This window comes from Taudactylus pleione, unplaced genomic scaffold, assembly GCF_031769625.1.
Source record: "Taudactylus pleione unplaced genomic scaffold, aTauple2 ptg000760l, whole genome shotgun sequence".
NCBI classification, from domain to species: domain Eukaryota; kingdom Metazoa; phylum Chordata; class Amphibia; order Anura; family Myobatrachidae; genus Taudactylus; species Taudactylus pleione.
The window spans coordinates 10,543,363-10,558,661 of NW_028285162.1; positions in this window are offsets into that span (position 1 = coordinate 10,543,363).

Genomic DNA, 15,299 nt, shown 5'->3' on the forward strand with positions numbered 1-15,299 from the left:
AACCTCTGGAAAAAGAAGGTCCACTGGGACATTATTGGATGATACTGTCCGTTCCACTTGGAGAGAATCAATTTTTTCAGAGGCCTGGAATGGAACTGGGCATACCCCACCATGTCGAAGATGGTTACCATTGATCCCAGGACCTGCATTGCTAACAGACTGGATACCTTTCGCTTGCATATTAGCAATGATAGGGTCACAATCTTGTTCTCTGGCAGAAACACCGTTTGTGCCCGAGAATCCTGAAGAGCTCCCAAATGTACCATCTGCTCAGTTGAAGAAAGTGATGATTTCTCCCAATTGATGATCCTGCCGTGCTTTTGTAAGCAGGCTATGGTCAATTGAAGAGCGTTTTATAAAACAACCTGAGTCTGTGCCAATATCAGAAGGTCATCCAGATATGGCAGAATTCTGAGTCCCTGATGCCTAAGATAGGCCGTCATGACTGCTATTATTTTGATAAATACCCGGGGAGCCATAGATAGGCCAAAGGGTAGAGCCTGAAATTAGTAATGTTGCTGAAAGACTGCAAACCATAACAATTGCTGGTGGGATGGTATAATGGGAACATGCAGATATGCATCATGAATGTCCAGAGAAACCATGTAATCCCCCCGCTGCATTAATAATTGATCGGAGAGTATCCATACGAAACTTGGGTATATGGAGAAACCTGTTGAGGGTTTTTAGGTTTAGTATAGGGCGATAAGCCCCATTTGGTTTCTGAACCAGAAATAGATTGGAATAATACCCCCTACCCTGTTGTGACATAGGAACCAGGACTAAAACCCCCGCCTGCAGCAGGGAGTGAATGGCTTCCTGAAGGGCCAAAGCCTTGACCACATGTGATGGAAGCATTCAGCCTCCCACCCCCTGGGGATCCCCCAGGAGGAGGCCCACCCCATCAGACCGGGGATTTTTCATCCAGTTCCAAAGCTGGACATCTTGGCCAGACCTCTTAATTTGTCACCTTGACATTTTGCGAAAACTAGACATCTTAGAGGAAGGCTGTCCCCATAGCTCATCCCCGATGACCGAAAAGAAACCTGCCTATACTTTATAATCACCGTAGCTTTAAAGCCGCCAGAGTAGCTATTATTTTATCCAACATTGCTCCAAAAAGTATTTTTCTATAGAAAGGTAAAACTTCCAGTGCCTTCTTTGATCTTGTATCAGCTTTTCAGGATCTTAACCAAAGGGCCCTTTGTGCCACTGTTGAAGCTGCTGATGCTTTAGAAGCTAAAATTCCAGCAGCTCCTCCCAGATAGGAAGCTGCTTTTCATATGTGGGAGATATACATCATCTGTTCTCTGGTAGCATTTGGTAGAGAATCTTCCAATGCTCCCATCCATTCTTCAACAGCTTTGGCTACACCAGCTCCAGCCATATCTGGACGAGTACTACCTCCAGATGATGAAATTATTATTTTAAGACATTCTTACATTTTTCTATCCATGGAATCCTTCAGGGAAGATGCTGATGGAATAGGCAATGTAGCATTTCTGATTAAATGCGCTACATGGGAATCCGCAGTAGGAGGTACCTCCTGCTTAGTACATACAGAAGCCGGGAAAGGATACAACAATGTTATTTTCTTATTCACATAAAAACATTTGTCAGGATTACCCCATGCCTCATCCATAAGCTCAGTGAGCTGTTCAGATACAGGAAACTCCTATTTGACCACTTTCCAGTGGTGATTAAAACATTGCAGCCTTCTTAATATGAGCTGATTTCACCAAAGAAGGAACATCCACTGTGGACAGATGGTCCTCCTCCTCCGAGCTAGACCCTGGAGAGGAACCTTGCGCATCATCTGATTCTTCTGAAGATGGGTCTGAATCCATATGTTGAGCACTGATAAAATGATAACTTGCGCATAAGTGCCTTAGTAACTACCGGTCTGCTATCAACATTAGATGGAGCTATACTCTGACTAGAATGGCCATAAACATCCTTCCAGGAAAGATGCATAGGAGGTGCAAACTTGGCATGCTGTGGACACCCTATCCAAGGAGGCATAGTGGGAGCAGCCACATGATCCACAAAAGGATACCCAAGATGCCTCTTGTCCAGTGGCAGCTGAACTGGACTGATGAGGTGGCTCTTTATAACAGACAACACACAGATCATCCTTAATGTCCTGAGGGAACAAATAAGCCATACATAATTTACATGAAACCAGCACAGAGGGCTCCCCCTCCTGTTCCCTTTATATTTTGACATGTTCAATAAAGGTAATAATTGCAATGTTATGTGACATCCTTCACAAAATCTTAATAAATGGGAAGTACTCAGAGAAAAACCTCCACCCCAAGAGGAAGGAGATAAAAAACAGTGAAAGTTATAATTGACAGATAGAAATAAGAGATGGTCAATACAGCAGCTAGCAAACAGTGACAAACAATGCATACTGTATGTAATATGATTACAATCGGCTCGAAATCAACTATACAAAAACAAAGGAATAATAGGATATAGAGCACTATGGACCTCATTCAGAGGTGGTCGTTAGTTGCAAGCGGTCACACTGAATCAGGGCAGCTGCTTGCATCCTGAACAACCGCCTCCTTAACGACCGACCCACAGCTTAACCACCCACAGCTTAACGACCGACCAGGTTGATCGTCGCGATGGTGAAAACCATCGCGACCATCGGGGCTTATGACCAGACCCTAAGATTGGGTCTCGGCACTCGTAAGCCCCAGGGAGCTTCCTGCTCTGAAAGAGCAGGAAACTCCCCACTGACATCACTAATGATGTCAGTGCGGCCACCCACAAAACGGTCGGCGTTCCTAAAGGAAAGCCTCCATTTTGGAAACCACCCCCCCGGCCCACCTACATAGGAAGCTGTTAGTATAGCCACTGTGTACCTCATCACAAGCAGCAACACAAAAAACTGAGGTGGCCCGTCGCTGGGATATGGGGGGAAGGAGCCTGATGAAGTTAACCGTGTGGTGCCCAGACTCCTTTCCACCAACCTATACCCTGCATTTAGCCTGTGTCCCCTATGGAGGATGAAGAAAGACAAAGTTGAAATGCGTTGAAGGAAGTGTGAGCCTTTTCTGCAATCCTCAGCTTGTATCAACAGAGAGAAGCCTGTCATCTGGGCTGCGAGATTCTGGACCTTGCAGCTTTATCCCAGGTCATACTTTCTTAGTTCCATCAACCTGTTTTTACAGTATATGCTGTTTTTGTGTGTTATTAATGGTATAATGTTATTATAGTTTTACAATAGTAATTTATAACATATAACACTAATGGGTCTTTCCCTTTTTATGCATGACAAGATCCTTACTAAAGAAAAAGAAAGAAGAGCACAAAGTACTGCGTCCACTATACCAGCCAGAACTCCACGTGAAGATACCGGATTCTGATCCATTTACCATCAATTCTATTTTTTTGATTTACTATATTTACAGCACGTGCAGTCTGATATAGATATACCTGATTGACTTTAACCCAGGTCCCAAGTGCAGTTTGTGACTTTGTACTTGCTTTTTTCTACAAATATAATTTTAAAAAGTGTGCCATATATCTTCCCTACTTGCTGGCTTGATGAATTTACATTACAGAGCCAGCCTAGTTACTGCCCCATTTGCTGGGTAGAGACAGATAGCCTGTGCAGATACTGCCCCACTTGTTGGCTAAACACTGCTCAGGTACTGCCCCATTTGCTGGCTAAACAGAAGGACCAGTAACAACTATGTGGCTGCTGAAATGCTGGGGGAGGGATCTGAATGCCCACCAGTCTGACATTGCCCGGAACTTTCACGGAGCAAGTGCCGTGGCCAATGAGTCACACTATGCTGAGGTTTCTATATTAATAGTCAGTGCAGCGTGTCTGTCGGCTGTGTCACAGTGCTGGGCAGCAGAGGAATTTTACTGGACAGACTGCTCAGCAAAAGCAACGTGGTGAGAACACTGTACTGCACACTTGCTGTTTGGCAGAGCGGCCCAGATACTGCACACTTGCTGTTTCAATACTAAAATATATATTTGTAAGAGCGTCTCAGAAACTGCACATTTGCCGTTTTTGAAACACATTCATTTCTAATGAGTGGGCAAGATACTGGACACTTGCTGTTTGGTGTAAAAGAGGTGTCTGCGCCAGTTCCAATACAAAATACCCAAGACTGTATAATTATAAAAATGTATTAAACATATATTGGTTAAACATGTATAAGAGAACTGCAGTTCAAACTAAAAACATATACATACATTAAGCATTAATACACAGTATAAATGTGCCTCCAAACAACACGTCCTGTGTCACGTTCTGGATCACAGAGCTCCAGCTTATGTGTTAAGTTGCTCACAATAGATCCACTTTTTTGGCGTCTCATGGTGGCACTGCTCCAGCGGCACCGAACCATGCCAGGGAAATAAAATGTGAGTGTCCTTGGATTAGCGTCTCGCAGCCAGGTAATAAAGGTGAATATAGCAATGTCCAGTCTACTGTGTGTAGTGGCTGAAAGCAGTATGATTGGTTTTAAGTGAAGAAAATGGATACCTGTATGCTGCAACTCCATGTGGTGTGTCGCTTCTCCACTGATAAAAAGACGGCTCTGCCCCTGATGGTTCTCCAAATTCTGGGATGCCACTAATAGCCACAGAAGTAATGTCCCGTTATTAGGAGGTATGCAGATATGCAAAAAGTATGAGAGCAGTCCACTGTAAAACCTTGACTAGTTTCTACCCTCTCTCAGGGGTTTTTTCAAAATTGCTGTTTGGACACAAATACATTATTTTAACAGTGACCCACATACTGCAGATTTTCTGATTGTACACCAATATATTTTTAAAGAGTAGCCCAAATATTGCCCTGAATTCTGGCTGACTACCAAAAATGAGAGTTATGGTAAGAACTTACCTTTGTTAACTCTCTTTCGTCGAAATCCATAGGGTCCACAGGGAGACCTTAGGGTATAGGTGATGGAACCCATCGGGCCCATTTCAGGTCCGCTCGCTAGGAAGCGTTCACACGCAGACTGCCGATGTTTGCTTTGTGCGCATGTGCACACATCACAGTGCGCGAACATAGACAGCACAGCTGAACGAGTGACAGGTCAAGCCCTTTGTGGGTGGTGACAGGGGTTGGTCGATGAAAACGGGGGAGTGAAGGTGTGAATGCAGGCATGTCTGAGCATCTTAACTCCGTTTCAGAGGTGTGCATAATTAAGACGGAGCATCATAGTACACGTCACTTGGTTGAAATTTACACTGAAGCACTCGCAGTGCTTGTGGTAGGGTATGGTCAACCATAAGCACTGCGTTCGCTTCCGAAGGTACCCGATGTTACCGATGCTTGCATACACTTCCTGGAGATGAAGTTAATAAGTGGGTGCCTTAAGACAGACTGGTGGGCATCTGTCTACACAGCGCGATCACAAGTCAATACATAGTGGGCGTGCAATCGCCTGCCTTGCTGTGGTATTGCATACACTGGCTGCGTGCGAACGCATCTAGCGAGTGGGTCTGAATCGAGCCCTGAATCCAGGCACCATGCAGTTAAAGCTTTCAGCTCCCAGGATGCACTGGGTCCACTCTCCCTATACCCTGACTATAATTTCCTCATTAATGTGGAAACTAGAAACAATTTTAGGAAGGAAGTCAGGGCGAGTACGAAGTACAGCCCTGTCCTGGTGAAATATCAGAAAGGGGGAGCGACAGGAGAGCGCCCCCAACTCTGACACTCTCCTGGCAGATGCAATTGTCAGAAGAGTCTTAGCTGTTAACCACTTAAGGTCTATCGAGTCTAGTGGTTCAATGGAGGACCCTGGAGGGCCTGAAGAACTACTGCCAAATCCCAAAGAGTCACTGTGGGGACAAAGGGAGGTTGAATAAGGAGGACACCCTGGAGAAAGGTGCAGATGTCCGATAGCGGAGCAATTTTTCGTTGGAACCATAATGACAGTGCAGAGATATACACTTTAAGCGAGGCCAGGTGGAGTCAGAGGTCCAATCCAGCTAGAAGGAAGGCCAGGATGCTGGAGATCCGAAACACCTGGGGGTCATATTTCCTAGGACGACACCACTGGAAATATGTATGCCACACTGTGGTAGATCCTAGCAGAAGCCAGCTTACGTGCTCTAAGCATCATGTTGACGACAGAGCAAGAGAATCCTTTGGACCTTAGGAGGGATGTCTCAAGAGCCACGCCATCAAAGACAGACGGTCCAGGTCCTGGTAAAGCCAAAGACCCTGAGACAACAGGTCCGGACATTGAGGCAATAGTAAAGGAGTGTCGATGGAGAGACTCTGAAGAGCTGAGTACCAATAACGCCTGGGCCAGGCCGGAGCCACCAGCAGGACAGTACCTCCATCTTGTTTGAACTTCCGAAGAACTCGAGGAAGAAGGGAGACTGGAGGAAACAGGTAAGCAAACTGGAAGGTCCACTTCACTGCCTCGGTATCTCTTGTTCTGGACCCATGACCTGGTAATTTGTGATTGTGTCGGGAGGCCATGGGGCACACCTCTGGGAGGCCCCTTTTGTTCACTAGGAGTTGAAATACCTCTTGGTGAAGAGACCATTCCCCTGGATGCACGTTGTGACGGCTGAGGAAGTCTGCTTCCCAATTGAGAACCCCTGGAATGAATACTGCTGAAATGGCCGGAAGGTGACACTCTGCCCATGTTAGAATGCATGACACTTCTGTCATTGTTGTTCGACTTCTAGTGCCTCCTTGGTGGCGTTGTCAGACTGAACCTGCACTGGTTTTTTGAGAAGAATGTGTTTGGCCATCTTAAGGGCCCTGTACATGGCCCGAAGTTCCAATATGTTGATTGGAAGTGTTGCTTCGACTGCTGTCAAACAGCCCTGAAAAGAGTGTGGACCAATCACTGCGCCCCAGCCCTGAAGACTGGTGTCTGTTGTTAGGAATCCAAAAGCGGCGAACCTTGGTTAGATGAGATGTCAGTGGCCACCAAGACAGAGACAGACGCAACTCCAGGGAGAGCACTATTGTCTGAGCTATGATCTGATGGGGCAATCCATTCCATCTGGAGAGGATCAGCGCCTGCAGAGGCCTGGAAAGAAATTGAGCATATTCCATCATGCCAAAGGTGGACACCATGGATCCCAGAAACTGCATCGCCAAGTGTATTGACACCCAGCGACTGTGGAGGCATCTGCATATCCATAGTTGTAATGTGGAGATCTTTTCTGAAGTCAGATAATTTATCTGCTGTTGATAATCCAGGAGGGCCCCCAGATGAATCATCCTCTGAGAGGGATTCAGGGACTTCTAATTGATTAACCACCCATGCGCCTGTAGAAAGGCAATTGTCAGTTGCAGGTGATGGCGATGCACTTCTGGAGAACCTGCCAACAGAAGGAGGTCGTCCAAGTATGGTAGTAGCCGGATACCCTGATTTCGCAGATGGGCCACCATGATGGCCATAGCTTTGGTAAACACCCTTGGAGCTGTGGATAGGCCAAAGTGTAGCGGCCTGAACTGGAAGTATTGCTGTAGTATAGCAAACCGGAGATAACGCTGATGAGAAGGCATTATAGGGACATGTAGGTATGCTTCCGGAATATCCAGTGATACCATAAAATCCACCAGACCATTACACATTAGATTTATGGAACATAAGAGGAATGTGCTTATGAACTTCAGAATGAATTTCTTGTATAGACACATAACTGATTGCCAAAAGGGAAATGTAGCTAATATCAAGATCAAAGCAATAGAACAGGTTAAAATCACAAAAAGGGGAGGAGATAGATATAACATGCTCTGCAGGAGGTAGGCCTTCTGGATTTATAGTTTGAAAACACTGTGTCCAGGAGGTCTAAACGACTCTATCAAATTAAATAATGTGTAAAGGGATGAGAATGGGAATTAAGTATATCTTTTGTGTTGGAGATGTTTTCTGAGAATCTTATGCAAATTTACATTTATATTTAAATATTACTTTTTGTCTTATAATTTTTTCTTTCTATTATCTATGTATATGTTTATTGTGACTCTCTGATATTGTGATGTGTATATGTGGGATATGCAATATTCTAAATGGACATATCAATTAATAATTATAATAGGGATAAGTCTGCTAAGATGTAAATAGAATGGCGATGAAAAGAATTAGAGATATAAAAATAGTCGTTTAAATGTATAAAAAACTAGGTAAATGTGTGAGAGAACGAGAATGGGTTAAGTCCCATAGATATGGCATGCAAATGGATGCTGGAATGCAGGAAAAACCATTTATAACACATAATTAAAGTAAATAGTCATCCAAAATGGCCGCTGGAACGCATATGTCGTTAGCTGGAACGCATAAACCGGAAGTAGCGGCAGTATAACCATTGATCGCTTAGGAGAAACACAGCAGGATCAAATTTCGTAATTAGGAAGCAATTAAGGTGGTTTAAAAGCCCCAGGCCCAGAGTGTGGGGAGTATTCTGAGGAAGCCGCTGAGACTCTAAGAGAGGCGGGGAAACGTGTTACAGATTACACACCAGTGTGTTTATCTATGCTTTATGCTGCATGCAGCAAGGACCATCCAGCTCCAAGCGCACTGAGGCTGGAAAGGATCAATACAAACTCCTCTGCCAAGCTCCCAGTGAGTATTTTCACATGGCTGTGTGTTTATAAAAACTACTAAGAGGATTGAACTATTAAGATTTGCACCACAGTGTGCTAACTATCCAAGTGTTGGATTGTTTATTTCTCCAGAAAGACTAAAATAACTGAGATATTATTGAATGCGCTGATGCTATTGCACAAATTCCTCTGCTAAGCTCCCGATGAAGTATTATCACATGGATATATGTTTTCTTGAAAAACCACTAAGAGGACTGAGTTATTGAGATCTACACCGCAGTGTGCCGACCATCTAAGCATTGGACTGTGTATTTCTCATAAAATTCTAAAAGGACTGAGATATTATTCAATGTGCTAAAACATTTCAGTGTTTGGATATTTATCCACTGAATAAGTGGATTAATAGAAGAGAGGATAGTTATCAGCACTATTATTGTTTTTGAATTTCCAGCAGCTCTGCAATTAAGCATGAGCAGCAAAAGCTGACTATTTGAAATATATTTACCTGCTTGTAAATGCATGGTCTTTGCATATGTGGAAGCAACTAACCACTAATTGATGGTGGTATATTAATAGTGTTTCATTTTAACACTCAAAGTCTAAACTCATTGTCATTTGGATTAAGCGAATGAATATATATATAAATATATATATATATATATATCTGCTCTATATGTATAAAATAAATACATTTTTATTGTTTTTTCTGTTTTCTCTTTTTTTTATACTGCCCATTTTTACTATATATTTTTTTATTAAAACTGTATTAATAAATATGTATATTCCAAATTGACTCTATTGTGTGGATAATCTTGTTGATTGCAGCACTGTCTGTTATATTCTACTAACACCATAAAATCCCCAGGTTCCATAGCCAGTATGATGGAGTTCAGATTTTGATTTTGCAAACAATCTTGTCCAGGTCTGGACCAAACAAAAATCTCCCCATTATAGGGTAAGGCCTCCAGGCCTTTCTTAGAATCGGCATCCACGCTCCAAGAGCGCAGCCACAGGGAACGGCGAGCAGACACGGCCGTGGATGAGACCCTGGAGGTCAGTAGACTAGCATCTATAGCGGCCTCACAGATATATGTAGCTGTATCCCGGATGTGGCCAACCAGCGACATCTGATTCTCTGGAGCTTCCGAGGGGAAGGAGTCCTCAAGTGCATCGGCCCAACACTCTATAGCCTTAGATACCCAGGAGATAGCCATGGGCGGGCAACAGCTCCTGAAATAGTATATTGATTTCAGGCAAGTTTCCACTTTCCTATCTGTAGGATCTTTCAAGGAAGAAATGGAAGGCATAGGTAACGTTGCACTTCTAATGAATCTTCTAACATTGGAATCCACTACAAGGGGTGATTCCCACTTTTTACAATGAGCCTCAGGAGGCCAAACGTTTGGCAGCAGCCATGTTATCAACTAGCTGATCTTACAGAGGGAATACTGCCGAAGTCACCTTTATGTTTAAACAGAGGGTGTTTGGATTAGGAGTTGGCTCGTCATCCTCTATAACCAATACGGATCTGACCACACGCACCAAGGCAGGAATATTAATCCTTGACTTAGTCTCCGCCTCTTGCAAAGGGGAGTCTGGGTTAGAGGTGTCAGCTACTTCTCCGTCATCAGATGACATCTCAGACTCCGATAGCTGAGTGGATTGAGATGACACCACAGGACACTTAGCTGGCCGTACAGGTCTCTCACTTTGCAACATGGTCTGAATGGCCGTAGAGAAAGCTGCCAGATTCTGCACTGAAGTAGATAAAACATCCACCCATGGTGGAGGTATACCCTGTGGTAATCCCGGATGGGACTAACAGCCTGTTGTGACACAGGAGGGCTCTGCATAATTAGCGATAGTCCCTGTGAGGGAATTACAGGCTGCTGTGGTAGCCCCATAGGAGGAAAAGCAGCTGGGACTGCCAGATTGCCTGCAATGGAGGCTAGCATCGGTGAAAAGAAAGCCCAAGGGGGCTCCTGTACCGATGTCGGGGCGTTTGAGGTACCCGGTGGATTACCTCACACATAACCCATCCCGAACCAAATCCTCCTCACTGAAATCTGCATTGCAGAATGGGTGCAGAAATGTGTTCATTACCCTTGTCGGATATCTCTGCAAAGAGAACACACAATATGGCACTGGGTACAAAGCAACCCCGAGCATGTACAGATATTAGAAGGGAAGAAATATACTGGTCCTGTCTTATGCTTGGGTAAGCTGCAGGGACCTGCTGCCTAAATATGGCACAGTGCAGCACACAACAGTATGTGACCGACCTCACAAATATTGTTTATATGTATGAGGTTATTTATGAACCACCCTAACAACATCTGTACTAGGGCATGAAATTGAGAGAGTATAGCCATATGCTGACAATAGAAAAAAAGAGACAAAGACAGGCAGCGCTAGCAGAAGTCACATACAATACAGGAATGACTGCAAATTGGCACTACACTCAACTACACAGACTCAGTGTCTGGTAGGAAATAGTGCTACATACATTGACCCTGGGGAGAGGTATGTAGGGGGACTGGACCACACTCTGGGCCTGATTCAGAGCCGGACGCTGTGAACGAGCGCCCGCTCTGAATCAGGGCGTGTTTTTTTTTTTTTTTGCGAGGTGGCCTCTTGGACGCTCGCATAGCTGTGGGTAACCACCCACAGCTTATGCAAGCGTCCATGATGATGGTCGCGATGGTCAAGACCATCGGTCTTGTGACGAGACCCTTGTAGTAGGGTCTCGTCTGCTGGAAGCCCTGGAGTGATTTTGGCTCTATCAGAGCCAAAATCACTCCCACTGACATCACTAGTGATGTCAGTGGGGCCGGCCCCAGACGGTAGGCGTTCCCATGGGAACGCCTCCGGCTGGGCAGCCACGCCCCCGGCACGCCCACCAAAGGGGGCGTGCTGTCAATCACCATCGACAGCACGCCCCCTTTGGTGCGAGACCCATAACGGCTACCCCGTCATTATTCGGGTCTCACGCATGCGCACGACGGAGGCGCCTCCGTCGTGTGCATGCGCATATGGGAAACATCGACCCGCTTGCGAGTGCTCAGCACTCGCGAGCGGGTCTGAATGAGACCCTCTGTAATGGGGGAGCTGCGGCTGCACCATGAAGAAAATAGCCACTAGAGACCTCAGAGGAGGCCGGAGAACAGCTCAGAGAAGCCAGACCTCAGAGGAAAGGCGCCCTGAGCTGAGGAGCCGCTTAAATAGGCAAGCAGTCTTCCCTGGCCGATTATTAACCCTTGGGACGCTGGTTTCCCACACCAAAATGTCCATGGTGGTCTAGTGGATCGCGATGGCTGGTGCCTGCGTCCACACTCAGCCACCTCCAATACATCGCCTGAGACCAGAGGTATCGACTGCCTTAACACGCGGGTCACCGCAAGAGGCAACCCGCCTTACCTGTCCGGTTGTCATCTGGATCGTCTCCGGGGGCCCTGACTAGCGTTGACCCCCTGAATGACCGCTAAGATTCACAGATCGGTACTGGCTTCGCGGCCCAGAGGGGTGACGGAGCGGCAGCACAGACGTCCCTCGGACAGTCTGCTGCTGCGTGCTCTATGAAGAAAAGATAAAAGAAATCAAAACATAAAAATAATAGCTTAAGGGCTGCCTAAGCAGCCTTCTGCGTAATGGTGACCCGACTCCGGCCAGACACCAACAAAACTAAAAATACTGCCCATTTGCTGGTTACAGAAGCACTAGTAACAAACATGTAGCCGCTGATACGCAGAGTGGACGTAGGCAGTTCACTCTATTCACTGTATACCGATGACTGTTCACACCAACAACCAAAAAATTTTTACACTATGAGGAGCCATTTTCTATGAACTTTGAAGATATTTACTATATGTAGTCTGTTATTCGGAAACTAAGCAGATGATTGGAAAAAGAAATGTGCCATAACCTACCTGAACGTATACATTTGTAAAGAAGGTTGATGCCAATGTGAAGATCCTTTACTAACCTGTTTAAGGTGTTTACTAACCTGTTTAAGGTGAGCTTTTATATGTAAAAAAAATATATAAAATATATAAAAAAATAAGATGTGTTGTGAAGTCACACAAAGTTATATTATTTTTGGATTTTTTTTCTCTTTTGCATGCACTGTATAAAATCTACCTTTAATAACAGCGCTTGGTGGCCTTCCCATTGTTGGTTTTGTTCTATGTTCGAGGGGTGGTGGACCCTAGGGTTGGACCCTTGTTGCTGGACAGAAAGTGCTGGTTATACAAACTTTCTGTGTACACAAATATATATATTTAAGCACAGCTCAGTTGCTGTACTCTTGATGATTGGACACAAATATAATTGTAGAGTGGCTGCCATGGCTGGACACAGATAACCAGCCCAGATAGAGACCCACTTGCTGGCTGGACACAGATAGCTAGTCCTGCCATTATAGTAGAAATCGTTATTGACCATCGATGGTTTACCTCTGTTGGCCGATGGTTTTGCCACTGATGGTGGAGATCCAATAGTTCTCTACCATGGTTGGCAAAGAGCTTTGCAATGATTTTCTCTCTCACTGGCGCCAAGACACGGAGCATATCCCTGCCCCCTATGTGACCCTTGAATCCCCACCACCAACAGTGGATGCATACCATCAAGGGTAAACAACCCCCCTCCCCTTCTCCACCACATACAGACCAACTTGCTGGCTACACAGGACCAGTAACTAAATGTGGCTGCTAACATGCAGAGAGTGAGCGCTGGCAGTCAACTACCTTCCCTGTACATCGCCTACTGTTCCCTTCCAGCTGCAACAGCGCCCTTTTGGGAGAGGTATCTGCCCTGGCCTCCAGTCTGACGATGCCTGGCACTGTGACACAACCAATAAATTGTTCTACACTGACATTTCTATCTGAAACATGAGTGCATGACTTTCAGCAGCATCACAATGTCGGGTTTCAAAATCGACGTGAGAACACTGTACTGCAAAATTGTGGTTTGGACACAAATCATTTTTTACGAGTAGACCAGATACTGCACACTCGTGGGTTGGACGTAAATATATATCAATGGCAGAGAACCATTGAAACTCCATCAACAATGGCAAAACCATTGGTGGTTGGTAATCATGCCTAATCTGGGCTGCTCTCCGCAGCTCAGATTAGGGATGATTACCAACCACCAATGGTTTTGCCTTTGATGGATGAGTTTCAATGGTTCTCTGCCATTGTTAGACCCCGCAATGTTTTTTTTTCCTCCCCAGCACCAGGAAACAAAGCATAGCTCCATCCCGGAACTGCCAATTCCGATAGGTCCGCTGCCCAGTGACTCATACCCCTTTCAGTTCGCTAATGGCGGGTTGCACCCGGGATTTGTACATATGTCGATCCCGGGTGTGACCCGAGACCCCTTTCAGACTGGCGGCCTGACACGGCACTAATGCCGGCCATCACGTGGTGAGCTGGTGCTTGGAGATGATTCATCTCCAAGCACTGGCCCTCCCTATGCAGTGAACGGGACTCAGATTACCAGTTCACACCTCACCGCGAGCCGTGTTGAACTTGTGTTCAACCCTGCTCACTGCCAGAGTTGAAATGTCGGGTTTATTTCAACTGGCCTCTTTCTCACTGCACAGTAACCCGCGTTGCTGTTCGTTCATGTGCAGTAAACCAGGTTATTTGATGGCACTGTGGAAAGGGTATCATAGAGCAGAGCTGAGAATTGTTGGGCAAAACCATTGATTGTTTCCTGCCGATTCTTACACACCATTGAGGTTAACGCATTGATGGCCCTTCTTAGTTCAGATACTGCACACTTGATTGGACACAAATATATATATATATATATTTTTAGGAGCAGCCCAGTACAGCACACTTGCGGTTTGGAAACAAATATTTTAAATAGATGTAGTGTTCGCAAAATACGCGCTATAGCGCGTTTTTACACTCTACAGGCAGTGCGGGACTCAGTTTTAAAAAAATGTGCGAGTCCCGCAGGACGTGCTGCGAGTCACTGACCTGTGTGCGCCGCAGCAGCCAATAACAGCCCTAAGCGTATCCCCAACAAATCACAGGAGTCCCCAGCGTCTCCTTGTCCTGTCACAGCTAGAGCCCTGCCGACCACCTCCCCCACTGCCTCCTAACCCCGGCAGCTGCTGCTGGTTGTGAATCTGATTGCAGGGCACGCTAGCTTTCTCCAGGGGACCCTCAGCCTGTGTGACCCGCTGCCGTAATCCGCCCTGCGGTGTACGGTAACGCAGGGTTGTACCACTGTGGCCGACATGGGGCACTTGACGCACTGCCCCCCAGCAGCTGGCAGCAGCGCTTGGGTCCACCACGAGGAACTTGACTTGCGCTGCCCCCCGCCTCCGGCAGAAGTGCTCTGGGGTGGCGCAGGTGACATTACTCAGTGTCCCACTGGCCAGCTCACTCTGCCTCCAGTATTACTCAGCAGCTTCAAGCTTCTGGCTGTCGACATTAGCGCCTCTACTCCCATCAAGTGCTGAATCCCGGGCCACAGAATTACCAGCATGACATCCTGCCACACAGTCCAAAGGAAATCACTCAAGAGGTAAGCAAGCTAACAGGAACATACAAGTGAGGGGATATCATTTGTAACTTGAAGTCCACTTGTGGCTGTCAACACAGGAGGCCAGGGAGGGGAAAACTGCCCGAAACAGGAGGTCTACATCTGACTGCTGAGGGACACACTAAGGTTACAGCTCAATATAAAAACATACAACAGTGACCCAGCAGGAATAAGGTGTTAATCACTGCCC